Raw genomic sequence first — 14,921 nt, forward strand, 5'->3', positions numbered from 1 at the left:
CTGTACAATTTAACATAGAATGTCAGTCCCTGCTCAAAGGAGCTTACAATCTAAAGGACAAATGTACAGTCAGTCAAATAGGGGCAGTCAAATTGGGGCAGTCTAGATTTCCTGAACGGTATAAAGGTTAGGTGCCGAAAGCAACAACTATAGAGTACTAGGTCAATCTTTTCACTATTAGGGCTCCTGGAGTATGTTTAGGAATAAGCACTCTTAAAACTTCAAACAACGCCAGCATTTTTGAAGTGTGAATATCTTGAGGCCTCTTTGGGGCATATGGTTTGGACATGCCCATTAAATCAAACATTTTGGGGCATGAATATTTCACTTTGTTGGCCAGATCTGTTTTGCGACTTTGGCTATGTTCCTGAGCCTTGAAAGTGGGGGCAAGAGCCTTACTGAAATGGGCAATTTTGATGAAACTGAAGGTTTTGTAGCTTTGGATTTCTCCAGACTTGCCCTCAGAACAATTACGGCATTCAAAGATAATTCCTTTGCTTTTCATGGAGAGATATGGGAGCCTTTCTGGAATACTTTATCAAGGGCTCAAAGTCAGATTTTTGTGTTGAGGTACTGGCAGTTGGGTAGGGAGAGGGGTGGGGGGAGTTTGGGGATACTGTAAGGTTTAGTGAGTAAAGTGTCCTGTTCCTTGCAGTTGCCTGCTTGAAAAGGTGCTGTATTGGATATGATATGTTGGTTAGTATGCTATCCTTGTTTTGTACATGCTCAATTAAAAATTACTTCAAAATAAAAGTTGTAAGTTAAAATCATTACTCTACTTCAGCATAGAGAAGGTTTAAAGTTTTCAAACTTTCCCCCTATTTAGTCACTCTCACCGCTGCTGCCCTGGCCGACAAGCTGCCTGTGGAGGTAATGTAAGGTCATACAGAGTGCCATCCAGAGAAGAGCTTTAAAAGTAGGTGTAAAAAAGTGCACAATTTGAAAAACTACATAAATATACAAAATAAAATAGATCCAAGGATGAGAAAGAAGCTGCAGCAGCTCATGTTGGAGTCTAGCTAGTCCCACTGAAAGTTTTGCTCAATAAGCAAAGTGAACAAAAAAGGAAAGATTACAATCTCTCCACCTTTACCCACTAGCTAAAATGGGCCCCAAACTGCTATACAAACATTTCACTTTTCTGGTATTTATCCCAAATCCCCTACACAAGTCATGATATAAGAATGTACACAAAATGAACCACTTCAGGACTCTGAAAATGGACACCTCATCGACCTTTGTACTGAACTGGTATCTCCTCAGTGCCAGCATCTCACAAAGCTGTTTCCTGGGTTTTGTTCATTAAAGATGTTGAAGTAATGTGTCCAAAGGTCAGCCTAGGGAAAAGGCACATTTAAACAGTTTTTACACCCATCAACATTTTCTATAAGAATAGAAGTTTACAGTACCGATTCCAGGGCGGGGAAAGGGGTGGGGGGGGGGGGGGGGGTTCACTGGACCCTGTGTCAGAATTTTACAAGTCCTTGTTTTTTTGCTCATGTCTTCTCTCCAGAAGATGTTGGCCATCAGCTGACAGAGCCGTCTGTCTCACTATCCTTTTCAAACTCATCTTGAATGTCATCTGTGTTCCCAGAGTCACTGCTTGCTACTGAACTGTTAGATGGAGAATTCCTTCCAGCAGATCCTCTGATTAACCTCCGACAAGTTTCCATTTGCACATCAAGGCCTCGCTTCATGCTGCACATCTCCATGTATTCATGCAGGTGGCGGTTCATATCACTCTTAGCTGTGGCCAGTTCCAGCTCAATCTGATCTATTGTTTCTTGATATTCTTTGTTTCTTGTCTTGAAGAAAGATTCCGTTTCATGTATCAAATGTCCTAAGTTTTCTTCTTGCTCGCCCTGAATTTCAATAGATGGATTGCAGTTAGCAAAATCTTCCCACAGTAAAAGCGTGTCCTCATTCTCTTCCCATATGAGACTGTCACAGTCATCATCAAAATCAAAGGTGTCTCTCAGTTGGTTAAACATACGCTTCATCTCATCAGTAATGTTCAGTGAACAGTTGACATCATCTGAGAACCTGCTGGTTTCTCCATCCTGCTCAGATATGTCTTCATCAGAAGTCAGCTTCCGTTCTTTTTTTTCTGGAGACAGATCCCACCTGGAATATCTTGGAAACATCTCCAGAGTTGCGCTGCTGTGCCAGATCACACAGCTTGGCTGTGATATCGATTCACCTGCAGATATCCATATCCACCTTCATAGCTTTTTCTTGGATCTTTGTGTCGAGATCTGTCATTGTATCACTCATAAGGCCTTTAAACACAACCAACTCTGCTTACAGTCTTTTTATGGTCTCATTCAGCTCATCCTGTACAGCATCAGCTTCTTGTGCCTCGTCCTGCAGCGTTTCCACCATGGATTCAAACTTGCTTCTCTTCCCAAGCTCCTGCTCGGCAGACTTATACGGTCTGTGCCAGAGCCGGTGGTGGGAGGCGGGGCTGGTGGTTGGAAGGCGGGGATAGTGCTGGGCAGACTTATACGGTCTGTGCCCTGAAGAGGACAGGTACAAATCAAAGTAGGGTATACACAAAAAGTAGCACATATGAGTTTATCTTGTTGGGCAGACTGGATGGACCATGCAGGTCTTTTTCTGCCGTCATTTACTATGTTACTATGTATTTCAAGCTTCCAGATCCCCTTCCCTCAAAGATGGGCTTAGGGTCTTCTTTGAGAAACCAAGTAGTCTCCACATTGTCTAAGTTTGTCCCACTATCTTAATGTGCTTCAGTATCTGTGTTTATATATGTATCTTGGTTTTGAGGCCTATGTGTTATACTTCCACCATAACATGGAAAAGCATTCAACATTGGTGCTGACAGTACTTTTAAATTATTTTGATGTAGAACTTTAAGGTTACCTCCAAGGGTCTCTAATTTTGTATGTGCTTCCCTCAGGCTCAAATACATGAACCATTTCATAAGGGACCTCCTCCCACTTAGCTCTTATTTTCTCTGAAGTGCCAGCCAAATAGCCTCTTCTCTTCCTCACCATTGCTTGCTGTGTGCACTCCTGCTGAGCAAATTTTAAAAAGTCTTTTAACCGTTGATGATGTGACAGGACCCAGTCATCCAACTTCCCAATTTCCATCTCCTCAAACTTTGTCTGCAGATCATGGGGCAATATGGAGTCTTGACCAAAAAGTAATAAAATGGAAAATAGCCTGTAGAGCTGTGTGAGCTACTGTTGTATACTAAGACAAGTTCTGGGAGATACTCCACCCAATTACGCTTCTTCTCTTTTGATAGCATTCTCAGCATGTTTAACGTGGTTCTGTTAATTGCTCACACTGAGCATTCCCTGTCAGGTGATAATGTGTTGCATGACTTTTCCACATTTCATGCATTTTACAGAGCTCCAAGATTACTTTCGATTCAAAGTGCAACTATACTGAACATCCATAATACGATATCCAATGCCAAACTATAGCCTTTGCAGTTGTGTGTGCAGTCTGGTTCCTTGTAGGAATAGCAACTGTGAACTGGGTGAACATATCTGAGTACCAGTACATGTCCCAGCCCTTTGCTGCTTGCCTCCAGGATGACAAAATCCATTGCTAAAATTTCCAGTAAATAGCTACTTGGAAACATTTAAATTGTGCATGGTCCTTTGGATATAGGCCTTTTGCTAATATGCAGCATTGATATGCTTGGCCCGAAATACATCTTTCTTCTGCTTTCTTTGGACAATGGACTACTTTACATTTGTATTGTCTCTGGGATCTGTGACTCTCCAGAACCGCAATCCTTGCTCGTAATGTAGCCTGACTCTCTGGCGCCACAATTTTGACTGTCCAAAAGTCATAAGTACATAAGTATTGCCATACTGGGAAAGACCAAAGGTCCATCAAGCCCAGCATCCTGCTTCCAACAGTGGCCAATCCAGGTCACAAATACCTGGCAAGATCCCAAAAACTACTACTACTACTACTTAACATTTCTAGAGCACTACTAGGGTTACGCAGCACTGTACAGTTTAACAAAGGACAGTCCCTGCTCAAAGGAGCTTACAATCTAAAGGACAAAATGTCAAGTTGGGGCAGTCTAGATTTCCAGAATAGAGGTAAAGTGGTTAGGAATAGAGGTAAAGTGCTTAGGAGCTGAAGGCAACATTGAAGAGGTGGGCTTTGAGCAAGGATTTAAAGATGGGCAGGGAGGGGGCCTGGTGTATGGGCTCAGGGAGTTTATTCCAAACATGGGGTGAGGCGAGGCAGAAAGGGCGGAGCCTGTAGTTGGCGGTGGTGGAGAAGGGTACTGAAAGGAGGGATTTGTCTTGAGAGCGGAGGTTACGGGTAGGAACGTAAGGGGAGATGAGGGTAGAGAGGTAAGGAGGGGCTGCAGATCGAGTGCATTTGTAGGTTAGTAGGAGAAGCTTGAACTGTATGCGGTACCTGATCAGAAGCCAGTGAAGTGATTTGAGGAAGGGGTGATATGAGTATATCAGTCCAGGAGGAAGCTAAGACGTGCAGCAGAGTTCTGAACGGACTGGAGGGGGGATAGATGGCTAAGTGGAAGGCCAGTGAGGAGTAGGTTGCAGTAGTCAAGGTGAGAGGTAATAAGAGAGTGGATGAGAGTTCGGCTGGTGTGTTCAGAGAGGAAAAGGCAAATTTTGCTAATGTTATAGAGGAAGAAGCGACAGGTCTTGGCTTTCTGCTGGATATGCGCATAGAAGGAGAGGGAGGAGTCGAAGATGACACCGAGGTTGCGGGCAGATGAGACAGGGACGATGAGGGTGTTATTGACTGAGACAGAGAGTGGAGGGAGAGGAGAAGTGGGTTTGGGTGGGAAGACAATAAGATCGGTCTTGGCCATGTTCAGTTTCAGGTGGCAGTTGGACATCCAGGCAGCAATGTCTGATAAGCAGGCCGATACTTTGGTCTGGTGTGATGTCTGGTGTGGAGAGATAAAGCTGGGTGTCGTCAGCATAAAGATGATATTGGAAACCGTGAGATGAGATCAGGGAGCCCAGGGAAGAGGACATTTTATACTGCTTATCCCAGAAATAGTGGATTTTCCCCAAGTCTATTTTTTAAACTCCGCTAAGCTAACTGCCTTTACCACATTCTCTGGCAACGAATTCCAGAGTTTAATTACACGTTGAGTGAAGAAACATTTTCTCCGATTCGTTCTAAATTTACTACATTGTAGCTTCATCGCATGCCCCCTAGTCCTAGTATTTTTGGAAAGCGTAAACAGACGCTTCACATCTACCCGTTCAACACCACTCATTATTTTATAGACCTCTACCATATCTCCCCTCAGCCGCCTTTTCACCAAACTGAAGAGCCATAGCCGCTTTAGCCTTTCCTCATAGGGAAGTCGTCCCATCCCCTTTATCATTTCCGTCGCCCTTCTTTGCAACTTTTCTAATTCCACTATATCTTTTTTGAGATGCGGCGGCCAGAATTGAACACAATATTCAAGGTGCGGTCGCACCATGGAGCGATACAAAAGCATTATAACATCCTCATTTTTGTTTTCCATTCCTTTCCTAATAATACCTAACATTCTATTTGCTTTCTTAGCCGCAGCAGCACACTGAGCAGAAGCTTTCAACGTATCATCAACGACAACACCTAGATCCCTGTAAGACCTGTGAGTTCTTGTACCAAGTAGAGCGCTGCCGAGCCCGGTACTCGGACCAGGTTTTTCTTGGCACCGGACAACCTCGGATTTCACCTGCGCTGACCGCCGTTCCCCAGAGGTTGAGCCCCTAGGTGTGGGCAGGGCTTACGAGATGGAGCAGACAGCGGGTGATGAATGTGATGGCAGACAGGCAGCAGACAAGAGAGTGATCCAGGTACAGGCAGAGTCAGTAGACAGGTCAAGAGAGTAATCCAGGTACAGGCAAGGTCAGTAGGCAGGCAGCAGACACAAGAGTTATCCAGGTACAGGCAGAGTCAGTAGGCAGGCAGCAGACACGAGAGTAATGCAGGTACAGGCAAAGTCAGTATGCAGGCAGCAGGCAAGAGAATAATCCAGGTACAGGCGAAAGTCAGTAAGCAGGCGGCAGGCAAGAGAATAATCCAGGTACAGGCAAAGTCAGCAACAAGGGACCAGTAGATAAGAAGCAGACTACAGAGTTAGAAACATCTACCAAAGTAGAAGCCGAAGCATGGAGTCTAGGGAGAGCTCAGCTGATAAAGTGCTGGCGTCTGACATCAGCAGGGAGAAGGGGCACAGGCCAGCCATAGGACAAGAGCAGGGGAAGGAGGAACCGGAAAACCAATAGGAGAGAAGCAAGGGAAGCTAGGCAGAGGAAGAGCAGACCCAGGTGGGTGGAAGCAAGGCAATCAAGGAGCCTGGAAGCCAGGCAGAGAGAGAGCAGAGCCAGGTTCATGGAAGCAAAGCAATCAAGGAGCCTGCAGCCAGAGAAGAACCAGATACACATGGCTCAGGGCTGTGCCAGTCAAGTGTGCGTGTAGATGGGACCCTGCGCAGCCCGAGGACACCGCTTGCATTGAGGTAGGGGACATGACACGTGGAGGGGCATAATCGAACGTCGCCAGCCAAATAGATCGCCGGCGATCTATGTTGGCAGCGGCGCTACAGCTGGCCGGAACCATATTATCGAAAAAGATGGCCGGCCATCTTTTTTGTAGATAATATGGTTTAGCCCGGCCAAATGCCGTGGAGTTCACCGGGTTTGAGATGGCCGGGTTTGTTTTTCAGCGATAATGGAAAGTTATGTCGGCCATCTCAAACCCCGGCCAAATTCAAGGCATTTGGCCGTGGGAGGAGCCAGCATTTTTAGTGCACTGGCCCCCCTGACATGCCAGGACACCAACCAGCCACCCTAGGGGTCACTGCGGTGGACTTCAGAAAAGCTCCCACGTTCATAGCTCCCTTACTTTGGGAGCTGAGCCCCCCAAACCCCCCCCCCCCCAAACCCACTACCCACAAATGTACTGCACCCACTAAAATTGCTTCTGGGACCTGCATACAGCCTCTAGGACTTATTGCTGCTGTATAACTTTGGCACACCAGTTCACACCTGAAGACTAATCTCTCTGAAAAAGTCCTTTCTTGAAATAAGCACGTTTACTCACAGTTAACTGCAGATCAGAGGTTGTGCCCCACTGGCAAAGAGTCCCCTGGTACTAAGATTATCAGTAGGTCAGAGCTGGCACAATGGTGTACAATGCCCTCTTTCAGCACCATTCAAGGTAAGAACTACGTTCTCTAACGTGGGTAACACAGGAAAGGGAACTAAAACTGGCTTACAAAAATGGCCACTACCGCATGGACTACAACAGGAAACAAAACAGAGCACACTCTGACCCAGTTAGCAGGGGGGGAAAGCACCATGGGAGTAGAGCCCAGTACCCTACACCCACCACAATGCATTGCTAATGTGACTCTGCAGCGCACCTAACAGAAAAGGTGTCACACTCACTCGAGAGCCACATCGCAACCAGGGAAAGGCTGTCGGAGGATACAACACATTCTGCTGTCATGGAGGTGGGTACGGCATTTGAGGCTGGCATACAGGCTGGCAAAAAAGGTTTTTAATTTTATTTTTTTAGTATGGAAGGGGGTTGGTGATCACTGGGGGAGTATGGGGAGGTCATCCCCCATTCCCTCCAGTGGTCATCTGGTCAGTTGGGGCACCTTTTTGAGGCTTAGTCGTGAAAATAAAAGGACCATGTAAACCCGGCGAAATACTGCTTAACGCCGCTTTTTTTTTCCATTATTGGCGAAAGCTGGGCATCTGGTAGCCATGCCCATGCCCGCCCATGTCTCGCCTTCGCTAATCTACCGACACGCCCCCCTGAACTTTTGCCGGCGAAGCGACGGGAAAGCAGCGATGCTGTCAAAAATGCCGCTTTCGATTATACCGATTTTGCTGCTTTTAAGAAACCACCGGCCATCTCCCAATTTGTGTCGGAAGATGGCCGGCGATCACTTTCGATTATAAACTGGATAATCTCGATTATAAGCTGGATAATCTCATGAAAACTGATAAAGAATTCAAGAATTTTTAAACGCTGACCTCAGATAAATTCTTTCACCTAGAACAACTTAAAAACTTAGCGAACAGAAGCCGATGTAACAACATTCGGGTGATTGGGCTGGCCGAAAACTCTGAAGGTCCAGATTTATTAAAGTTTCTAGGTTCCTGGCTTCCTTCGATTCTCAACTTGTCACTTGAGTTGCCGCTTGAATTTGAAAGAGCCAACAGATCCCCGGGAAAACTAAAATCCAGCATGAAATCACCAAGACCTATTGTAGCGAAACTTCTTAAATTTCCACAAGCTTTACTCATCCTGATACCGATCCCATCCATCATCCATGAAGGAAGAAGAATCCTCATAGTTCTGGATTTAGCTAAATCTACAGCTACCAAAAAGGAAGCAGTTTTTACAACTTCGACAGAGACTTAAAGATAACGGCGCACACTATAGCCTGCAGTATCCCACCAGGATGGTTGTTATAAACAACTCCACAAGATCCTTTCTTTCTCCTGATGCCCTCATTTCCTACCTGGATCAGCTTGCTTCTAGTGGTATGACTTCTTAAAATACACCATCTTGTTTCAGTTTATGCATGTGCATGGGCTTACACAAAATGCTTCTATTAACTATCAGCATGATAACTTTCACGTCATTTGATCTCTTCAGCTTATTTGATCTCACACATTCGCAATTAATCTCACTATATTGTTTTATCTTAATTTTGTTCAATTGTTAATATAACATTTTTTCTTATGTGCATAAATATCTTGCTCAAGCCTTATTATTTTGCTGAGTTGCTTTGTTCCTTATCTGTTATTATTACTAATTCCTGTGGGTGGATCTCATCCCAAGAGGCTGTTGCCGTTACTTCTCTCCCCCATCTGGAATTTCTTTCCTCAGGTTGAGCCTGTATTCAGGCTTTTTACACCGATTTTTGCTGTATTATGTATTTTTCAAGTTTTTTAAGCTCTAAACTTGTTCTTTATTCTTAGTATGAAATCACGCCTGTTATTACTGTGCTACCTATCACGTTATGCTTATATGATACATATCTGCATTGTATACTCACTTTGTTATATTATATAATTATAATATATATATATTATATAATGCTCATCAAGTATTTTTTATATCTTTTTGCAATGGCCTTCTCACACACATTGAACATCAAACTGGTCTCATGAAATGTTAATGGACTTAACCACCCTATCAAAAGGAAAACAAATTCTATTGGCATTGAAGAAGTTGAAAGCTCAAATCAATTTCTGTCAAGAAACACATTTAACATATGTCAAAATCCTTCTTAGAAACTCTAATTGGTTAGGAGCAGCAGGCTTCTCTCCTGTGCTAGGTAAAAAGAGAGGTGTTGCAATTCTTTTTCACAAACATTTGAATGTACAAATTAAACAAGAAATAATTGATAACAGACAGATGGATATTACTTAAAGTGGTAATATATAATAATGATTTCCTGCTTCTTAACATATATGCTTCAAATGTAGACACCGGAAACAGCATTTTAAATGCAACAATGGTTTATAAAATTGCCCTTAAGAAGTGCTATGCTGGGTCAGAGCAAAGGTTGATATTGCTCAGTATCCGTTTCTCTGACAGCCGTCAATCCAGGTCACAAGTAGCCAGAAGCATTCCAGAGAGAGTAGATTCATTCCTTATTGCTCAATGCCAGGGGCACAAGTGCAGAGGATATCCATGCTAAAGTGGGGATGGGACAGGACATTCAGAGCTCAGCAAAATCCCTGTTACTTTTTAAAAATTAGAAACCAAACTGGAGGGAATGTTTTATTTTAAAACAAACATACAGTGCCCAATATTCAAAAGCAATTATACATTCAACGCTGTACCCAATGTATAAGTGCTTTAAAAAAAATGTTTGTGATATTTCATGTATAATTCCGGATGTATTAAACTTTCAGATCTATATTTAGAGAAAAGGGGGAAGGATTCTGAAGGTGGTGCTATTTCTATATGTCTTGCTGTATCACCTGAAAACTAGTATAACTTGGGCAGCACGGCCAAACATATAGGGGTAGATTTTCAGCAGACCTTACCTGGGTAGCAGATAAATCCCACTGACTGGGTCATACCTGGATTTTTAGTGGTACGTACCTGGATAGTGTTGCTGAATATGCAGGCAGTTAGAGCTGGGACAGTCTGGAGACGGAGTAGGATCAGACCCAGCAGTTATCTGGGTACACCGATTTTCAGTGCTGGTATCTGGATAACTAAGCAGACAAGTATGACCACATAAAATACAGTCCTAACTGTGGCTGGTTAGTTATGGGGAATCAGCAATACATTTCGGTGGTACCTGGATAACTGCCGGGTGCTGCCAGATAGCTGGACATTGAGTGCCAGTACCTAGATAAGGGCTGGCACTGAATACCCAGGTCTAATTCAGCCCTCGCCAGACAGCGTTTAAAAAAATACCGCCCACTGAAGGCTGAATATCGACCAGATAATCTGTGTAGTAGTTAAATACAGGCACATATACATATAGGGCCCAATATTCAGCTGGCAGCAATCGACGTTTTGCTGACTTCCTCCAGTGTTATCCCCAGATATTCAGTGATGGGCATTGTCCGGGTTCCAGCATTGAATTTCTGGGTGTATGGGGCCAACGAAAACATAGGCAGTTAAGTGACTTTTATGTGATCCTGTTTCTGTAGTTACCTTGACAGCTTAAGAGCTGAATATCAGCACTTAACCAGCCAAGTGCTGACTCCGCCCATGAAACACCACCAAATAGTCAGTTTCGCATTGGACGCTAACTGGACATTTTCAGTGGCACTATCCAGTTAAGTGCCGCTGAATATGTCTAGTTAGTCTCTGGTGAGGCCCCATTTGGAATACTGCGTGCAGTTCTGGAGACCGCACCTATGGAAAGATATAAACAGGATGGAGTCGGTCCAGAGGGCGGCTACAAAATTAGTAAACGGTCTTGAATGCAAAAATTATAAGGGCAGCCTTATGAACCTCAACATGTATATGCTAGAAAAGAGGAGGGAGAGAGGAGACATGATAGAAACATTTAAATATCTCAAGGGCATTTATGTACAGGAAGAGAGCCTTTTTCAAATGAAGGAGAGCTCTGGAATGAAGGAGCATATGACAAAGTTAAGAGGGAATAGGCTTAGGAGTAACCTAAAGAAGTATTATTTCACAGAAAAGGTGATGGAGGCATGGAATGGCCTCCCGGTGGAGGTGGTGGAGTCGAGGACTGTTCCAGAGTTTAAGAGGGCATGGGATAAGCATGTGAGATTGGTTAGGAACAGGTAGAATTGGGGGTTACAGAGGATGGGCAGACTGGATGGGTCATTTGGCCTTTATCTGCCGTCATGTTTCTATGTTTCTAGTTAGGCCCAGATAGATGATTTAAACAGTGCTAACTAAACATATGGCTGCTGAATATACAAATAATTTGAAATGTGTACATTAGACGTTTCAAATTATTCCCGTGACTTCTTGCAGAAAATTTACAATTCCTGGGTTGCTTTAGGCTGAGCTCATAAGTTTACGCCTCTTATAAGAGTATCACTGCTGGGGGAGTTTTGAGCCTGCCTGAGCATAAGAGCCTCTGTCATGAGTTTCTGGTGCTCTCCCCCAGAGGGAGAAGCATGACTATGCAAACAATATTTAAAAATGCTTCTCGCTGGTGATGGTGCATTCGAGTTTGCCTTCCAGATAATGCAGTTAATTTGTTATTTGACATGTAATTGACCCTTAAACTATCTTGTGCTTCGTTAGACACTTAGACCTGGCAAAGAAACCAAGCAAAGATCAGAGACAGGAAGCAGCTGCCGACATCACAGAAGTGCTGTAGTTACACAAGAGGTGGGGAAAAGATGTGTGTCCTTTATACAAGGGGCAGAAAAACAGGTGAGGGGTAAAAGATGGATGACAGGGTGATAACAGATTAGTAGGAGGGATAACAGAAGTAAGAGGAGTGACAGAGGGAATGAAAGGAGTTTCAAGAAGGGGGTGAAAGAAGTCACAGACAGTGGTAGCACCCACCAAAGTTTGGCAAGTGGTTGGCAGGAGAATAAAACTTCAGCCTACATTAACACAGAAACAGAGAAAATGACAGCAGATAAAGACCATATGGCCTATCAGTCTGTCCATGAGAATCAACTACTAAGTTCACCCATCCCTTCCTCATTCTCAGCCATCTTCTGTGCTTGTCCCATATGTTTGAATTCAGCTACTGTCTTTGTCTCTACCAGCTCTCTATAACCCCAAACCTTCATCATTATTCCATTCTGTTACCATCACACCTTCTCATTCTCTCATCCTAACTCTCCCTCACTGAGTGACCCTGTCTCCATCACACTCTCCTCACTGGATCACCCCAACACTTCCAAACTGTATCACCCTGACACCATCCCACCCCTCCCCTCTTCCGGGATCCACTAGTTCAACAGTCTCTTCATCCTAAGTAGTCTCTACTTTCCCCCTTTTGTTTATCAATAGAAATCAAACAAAATAAAACATGGAACTGAGTTCGATTCCCGGCACAGGCAGCTCCTTGTGACTCTGGGCAAGTCACTTAACCCTCCATTGCCTGCCGCATTGAGCCTGCCATGAGTGGGAAAGTGCGGGGTACAAATGTAACACAAATAAAAAATAAAAAAAGAAAAAGAAAATAAGATGATACCTTTTTTATTGGACATAACTTAATACATTTCTTGATTAGCTTTCGAAGGTTGCCCTTCTTCGTCAGATCGGAAATCAACCTTCGAAAGCTAATCAAGAAATGTATTAAGTTATGTCCAATAAAAAAGGTATCATCTTATTTTCTTTTCCATGTTTTATTTTGTTTGATTTCTATTGATAACCTTTAAGAGTGGACTAACACGGCCACCACACCTCTCCCCTTTTAAATCAATCAATAAATGTCTTAACGCTTTTTCATCCTGACATCATCACATCCCCTCTGTCACCCTGACAATTCATCATTATACCACCCTTGTTTCCCCTCAGAAAGGTAATCCACAAATTGAGTTTAAAATTAATATAAATATATCTTATGTATATTCATAGGATCTCAAGCTTTTTGCATATGTTGTACAACTTCTTCAGTTTGTCCCACAAGATTACAGTCCTCCTGGCTTATACCATTGGAGGTCCAGCCTCCAGAACTGGACAGAATAGTACAGAGGCACTATCCTCGCTTCCTCTCTACCAATTATACCTCTCCCTATGCATCCCAGTAGCTTGGGATGGGGGAGAGGAGGGGATATGATAGAGACATTCAACAATATCAGCACTGACTGTGATTTAAACATCTGTGGCTAAATCTGAACTGCCACTGGCTTGTGCCTTTGGGGATGTAGGGAGGCTGTGAGGAATGTAATTGTTTGAGGCTATCTGTTGATTTCTTTCAGGTCAGCAAAGTTTATTTCTTTTTATGTGTTGTAGCAAAGGGATGTTTGCATGGAGGAAGTGACCTGTGACAATACCTCTCCCCTTCTTGGCAGCCTCCAGTACTGTTAATATGTACAGCCAAATTTCGTCAATTCAACTATGGGCTCTGCCCACCCCGACCCATGCACTAGTGTGCTGCCAGATCACTGTGGAAACCCATATGGCAACTTACTGAGGATGTGGCCAGGTTGTTGAAAGAGCCTGTGTGATTCATATATTCACTGTGGAACATCCATTCAATAGTTTTGTAATATCAGAAGAGCTGATCACTTCTTTTGTTCTTTCCCACTACCTCTAACCAATAAAAGAGCTCACCCACTCCTTCTGACCAACAGAAGGGCTCTTCTGCTACCTGTGCTTTCTCCTGCAGCCTCGGATCAACTGTAGAGCTTTCCTAGTCACATGCAGGGGGGTGGTCCTTTGCTGATGATGCATAAGGATATGGGGCCTCATATGCATAGGTCAGTAATAGGTGAATGTAAGCAGATGAAAATACCAGCTCTGGATGAGGTCCAAGAAACGGGGCCGCAGGTACTCACAAATCTGAATATGCTCCCGTGCTGGAAAGGGAAGGCACTCAGGGGTTCGCAAAGCCAGGCTCTGGAGGCAGATGGCGGTTTTGGGGTGCCTGGGGCTAGAAGCAGTGGAGCCACGGCACTTGTGGGAGTTGCGGGGGCATGGAACCACGGGATTTGTACCAATCGCATATGTGCAATTAGTGTGCATGTGCATGGATGGGACAGAAATGCCAACTCAGAGAGGGGGGAGCAGAGCAAGAGCTCAGGTGTTCTGTGGCATCAAAGGTCACGGTGTCAAAGAAACAGTCCCTGATTGGCCCCTGTGGGCACAGCAACAAGGGGAGGCAGGAGCGAGTGCCCCGAATGTTTGCTGCATGGTGTACTGTACGTGTGTGTATGCAGCAGTGGGAGAATGTAGGCAGTACAAGGCAGTAGCGGATCAGCCACAGCTCAGGGGCTGTTGAGGAAGCAGAATGTTGGTATAGAGATGTACATTGAATGAAAATACTTGGATGGAATTTTGTGCTGGCAAGCACATGCAGGATTGAAAAAACAACTGTTAAGCAGTTGGAGCTGGATAATGCGGAATATGGTTATGTGTGTCTGAATTTTGGCTCGGTTTGAGGAAAAAAACTGATTGGAAGTGCTTAATTCTAAAAGTTTTAGTGTCTTGTATGACAAGGAAGTTGAGTGCCTGAATTATGTTTTAAGAAAAACATTGGTTTCTTTAAGTCAGCTAAGTGTGATAGTGAAGCTTAAAAATTTGGTGGGATTGGTAATGGCTTCTTTTAGAACCTAATCTTCTAGTGGGTTTTGAAAAAATGTCTTGGAATTTGACTAGTTTTCCTGAGTTTGAAGTTTTGAGGGAGAAAATCAATTCTTTGAAGTCTGTGCCTTTTGGGATAGCCAGAGAATAGATTGTATGGTTAAGAAATTAAATGCCCTATTTACTAAGCCGTGCTGAAGGTGTGCTAACGTTTTTAG

General features: G+C 43.9%; 1 pseudogene; it reads right to left on the reverse strand.

Moving 5' to 3' along the window:
• Window positions 1–297: 297 nt before the first annotated feature.
• Window positions 298–2,408, reverse strand: LOC115480212 (annotated as a pseudogene).
• Window positions 2,409–14,921: the final 12,513 nt, after the last annotated feature.

The sequence above is a fragment of the Microcaecilia unicolor genome, chromosome 11, assembly GCF_901765095.1.
Source record: "Microcaecilia unicolor chromosome 11, aMicUni1.1, whole genome shotgun sequence".
NCBI classification, from domain to species: Eukaryota; Metazoa; Chordata; class Amphibia; order Gymnophiona; family Siphonopidae; genus Microcaecilia; species Microcaecilia unicolor.